The following is a 5,122-nucleotide window of genomic DNA, read 5'->3' on the forward strand; positions in this document are numbered from 1 at the left end:
AAAGACTTGGATTAATATCTTCTTCTAATAATCTTAAATACAATTCCGGTCTAATTTTCGGTTAGGAATATTGGTCCCACGATGTAATTTCCCAATATGCCTGTCCAAACATTTATTTTCTTGGAAAATTGAGTGTTAACTTCACGATATTCATGTGGGTTAAAATCACTCTAGTAACGTACATTTTGCCGATGCAATTTTTCATCCAAAAAGAAAGTACATTCATCACTGAAACAAATCTAAAAATATTTCCCCGCCGTTGTTGGACCCACATCACACGTTGATGCGATAGCAGCAGACGACATCATGCACACATTAACTACTTCTGATAAGATCTGTACTTGTGTGTCTTCAGAAATCGAACGACGATCAGTTCTTTTGCGGTCTTCGACGCCTCCAGTTTCCAAAAACTTATTTACAAGTTCTCTTAAATATTTTCGACTAATTGGATGTTCAGGAAATCGTTCATTAAATTGTCGCTCTGTTTCATGTACATTTCTGTCAGCACGAGCGAATATTAAAATTCCTCTGATTTTGTGCTCTAAACTCCTTCTAGTCATTTTGATCTCGCCTTTCTTTGGTTATACTTGGTCGGGTAGAATTCCAAGATAGAAATGAAGGACAATATTTGCATGGTGCTTTAAACACAAAGTTTCAAGGTACCTACAAACTTTAAAATTGTTGTTATAACAATTTTTTCTTAGAAGTTTTAAGAAGAACTTTCTTTTTATCCTTTCCTTGCAATGATTGTTTCATAAAAACATTCTAAAAGAATTGCCGATTTTAACCCTGCTTAACCCGAGCGTAGACCGATTGCATTTCGACAGGTAGTCGACGAAGATACGTTGGTTTTTCCGGTGAAATTCCGCATTTTGTTTAATTTTTATGCGAAAAACTAATAAACCAATATTTAATTGTGAGGTACCATTGGATTCGTATTGGTTTCATCTTTCGGAAGATACCATACTATACTGGGTGTTCCATTTAAAAAAACAAAGTGGATCCATTTTCCGGAAAAACTAAAAGTGATAGCAAAATTTTCCATAAGAAAATATTTGTGCTGATAAAATATAGAACCTGACGTTTTTTGCTCATATTGTTATCTCAATCTGTTCGGAAGTTAAAAAGGGGGGGGGGGGTACTTGACGCTAGCACTGTATGTCGCACTGAAAATTAATATAATAAAGATCATCGTTTTAGGCCAAACTAACCTTTTATTTTGAATATACGTAAAAACTATGTTTTTGGAACAAATCTTAGCCATACTTATTCTGTTGGTCGCGATTATACATATAAGCGATTATTAAAGGTACGTGGAGAAATAACGCTTTAAATAGTATCACGCAGCAATGCACTAAAAATTCATCGTTAAATGCAAGAGACATTACTAATTATTTTATGAACGAAGAGAATGTAAAGTGACCAAATTATATGATTCATTAAAAAGTAGGTACATTTTACCGTCACTGTTTGTAAACGAGAATTCATTTTATCATTCTAAATAAATAATAATTCAAAAAATACATACCTGTACTATTCTTTTCACCAATTCATTTCTTATAAATGAATTGAACTCTGCAAACCATTTTATCTTCGGCTGGTAAACATCACCATTAGCACCAAACGTAGGTGATTTTTTAATCTTATCTAGTTCAAGGTAATATGTAGATCGCATACTTTTTGTTTTATTTTGCAAATTCTCTACTGTGAAACCTTCTATTTGCATGTCCTTAGAAGAATTAATTTTATTCAGAGCGGATTGGTGCATGTCTTTGTTTTTATAAAATTCCGATGATATATCCCACAAACACACTTGTTCTCTGTATGAAGAAACAAACTGAAGAGTTTGGTTTTTAGTTAACTTTATTATGAAATTATGAAACTACAACAATGTGTTCCCAAAAAAACAACTATATGTGTTCACTGTTCAACGTATCCAATACTGGATTGGCCGTCTACACTATTCCAGTGACTGCCACATTATTAGTGTATGAGTGCCACTTCACATTATTCCAGTGGAATTCCCGGTTTCGATTACTGGACTGGAATACTACTGGAATAACGTGACCAACTATTTCTTCTTCCCTCCGGTTTACCTGTCGTGATTTTCTTACATATAACCTGTCCATCTCAAGCAACTTATCCTTATGGTTTTAACCATATCGGGGTACTCGTAAATCCGATATAGCTCAATATTATATCTTTTGCGGCACTCCCTGTTCGATCACGAGTCCGAAACTCTTTCTGATCTTACGTTCAAAGATCGTCGTTTACCGTTTTGGCTTAATGTCTACATCTCCGCTCCGTATATTAGAACCGGCTTCACTAGCGTCTATAAAGACAAAGATAACAATATACAGTGAAATTACGCTAACTCGAACTTCTATATCACGAATTATCTTCTAAGGTCCATTACTACCATCTTTTTGTTAAATTTATCTTATAGATAGTCTCATCTACTAGCCAATCAGCGCGCATAAAATAGCCGTAACCGTGGTAATAATCCCTTAGATAGCTTAACCAGAATATGGTAGTAACGAGCCTTAGGTCCATTACTACCATCTTTTAGATAAATTTATCTTATAGATAAACCCATTTACTAGCCAATCAGAGCGCGTAAAATAGCCGTAACCATAGTAATAATCCCTTAGATAGCTTAACCAGAAGATGGTAGTAACGAGCCTAAGGTCCATTACTACCATCTTTTAGTTAAATTTATCTTATAGATAAACCCATCTACTAGCCAATCATAGCACGTAAAATAGCCGTAACCGTGGTAATAATCCCTTAGATACCTTAACCAGAAGATGGTAGTAACGAGCCTAAGTTGAATAATTTTCGTAAGCTCAAGCGTTTGACTAGGTTTCCAATGTGTTTTTGTCTCTCTAAGGGCCGATCTTACAAGTGTTGGTATAACAATAGTTATTCCCAGAATAATTTATTCTCGGCATTAATTTAACGAATGCGTCTTATAAAGCCTTTCTTATGCCAGAATAGTTATTCCAATGGTTGGTAATACTATGGGTATTACGCGCAACGCGCATGTGGTTTGTTTACGTTGTTTACGTTTAACGACTGTCAAATTGATCAGCGGTGTTTACCATTATTCTGTTTTTATTTTCATTTTACGTCCTTATGAATATGAATGTGAACAAAATATTTTTAAGTTTTGGTATTAATAGTTCTACAAAGTAACAGTGCTAGTGTAAAACTAGAACTAACACTAGATCTAGAACTAGAAACATTTGAGTTAGCTGTACGTGTCTTAAGACGGCTAAACCCGAATGTTTCTAGTTCTACATCTAGTGTTAGTTCTAGTTTTACACTAGCACTGTTACCATGTAGAACTAACACTATACCTAGAACTAGAATCATTTGGGTTTAGCCGCACGTCTCTAAAGATGGTTAAACACGAATGATTCTAGTTTTAGGTATAGTGTTAGTTCTGATGTAAAACTAGAACTAACACTAGACCTAGAACTAGAAAGTTTCGGGTTTAGCCGTGCGTCTTCAGACGCACGAATGTTTCTAGTTCTAGGTCTAGTGTTAGTTCTAGTTTTATAGTTATTCAGCGCTAGGTTGTTGTATATTTATGAAACTAAATGTAGAACTAATACTAGAACTAGAACCATTAGATCTTGAAAATGAAATACTTATCGCTGTGCCTACATTTGATGAAGCTTATTCCTCTCTTATGTTAGAAAACTTGAAACCTTTGTATTATCAAGAGAGAATGTTCCAGATAATATTCATAATTCTTTACATTTAATAGAAGATTCGTTCGACAGAGCGCTTGTCTACTTTAACACAAAAGAAAATTACGGATTACTTTAGAAAACTTGATTAATTTTCTACTTACAATAGTATTAAGGTTTCTGTTTTAAGTATACGTATTAGAAAAGTACATTTCTAATTTTTTTCTTTAGTGGTGAAATTCTACTAATTTTTCTCTAATTCGAATTCTCCATAACTCGAAGTTTTCTTCCGCTCCCTTAGTGACTCGAGTTAGGGGAATTTTACTGTACATGTTATCTTTGTCCTGCGAGTGAGGGTTTGTGAGCGGAAGTGCCTCTGAAGACCACACAAACGCCCTGACATTGATGCGTCGTATGATTTCATCCCTGTTTTTGTTAATAGTGTTCACGAAATATCCAAGGTACACAAACTATTAATTAGTTTAAAGAAGGGTTGTTTGACTGCTCCTAGTTAACAGTCATGCCGATTTTCTTTGCAACTTATTCCTGTGCGATGAAACATTCCTCCACGTCTCTTTTACGGTGATCCATAATATCGTTATCATCGGAGTATCGTAGTTTTTTAGATCTATAAAAGATCGTGCCCCCGCCCTCTCTGAATCCAATTTTTCGGATTACCTTTTTCAGTGCGTAATTAAGGAGTAAGCATGACAGAATCACCCTGTCTCAGGCCTTGCTTCATTTGGAATCTTTTGGGCTAGTCGTACGAGTTTTTCTGGTATCCCAAATAATATCATTCATTTTAAATAAGCCTCATTTTTCATCGAAAAAAAGTACTTTTATTAACAATTGTTAATAAGGATTGTTCTCGAGAAAAAAAATATTTTGTTAACACCAAATCCCATAAAATTGTAGTACATTTTTGAATTCCTTGAAGAACTTTACGGTGAGAAGTACAGCAACCTTTGTCAAGATAAAATTAAATAGATTAAAATATAGGATATGTGTTGTATATCCAGACTTTTCTACATTATTGACTATATGTGAAACATTTTTGCATATGTATTTTATGAAATAATTTTATAAATATTTAACAACTAACCTTTCTGCTCTAGGAATTGTAATAAATTTTGACTTGACACTTCGTGTAAATGTCAGACGAATTCGGTGTCACACTATTTTAGTTATCAGCACTTCCATTGGAAAAAATAGAAATAAGAACCCTTAGGAATTGTGAAAAATATTGGTATTTGTTTCATTTTGTCGACTTATTTTGAAGATGTCAAAAATTTTTATTAATTTATTAATAACTAAAATTACTGAAAAAGATTAAGATGAAATATAGAAATCAAGTCTGGTTTTTGATTAATTACGAAATTAGAAGTTGGCGTTATAAATTGAAATTTTGAAAAAAAAATGATTGTTAT

General features: G+C 33.6%; 1 long non-coding RNA gene across 1 annotated transcript; it reads right to left on the reverse strand.

Moving 5' to 3' along the window:
• Positions 1–1,845: 1,845 nt before the first annotated feature.
• LOC139431713 (uncharacterized) lies at positions 1,846–5,008 on the reverse strand. Its single transcript, XR_011641786.1, has 4 exons — positions 4,798–5,008; positions 3,860–4,658; positions 3,670–3,797; positions 1,846–2,332 (listed from the first exon to the last, which is right to left on the reverse strand). It is a non-coding gene; the product is annotated as an uncharacterized lncRNA (long non-coding RNA).
• Positions 5,009–5,122: the final 114 nt, after the last annotated feature.

The sequence above is a fragment of the Onthophagus taurus genome, chromosome 11 (assembly GCF_036711975.1).
Source record: "Onthophagus taurus isolate NC chromosome 11, IU_Otau_3.0, whole genome shotgun sequence".
NCBI lineage: Eukaryota > Metazoa > Arthropoda > Insecta > Coleoptera > Scarabaeidae > Onthophagus > Onthophagus taurus.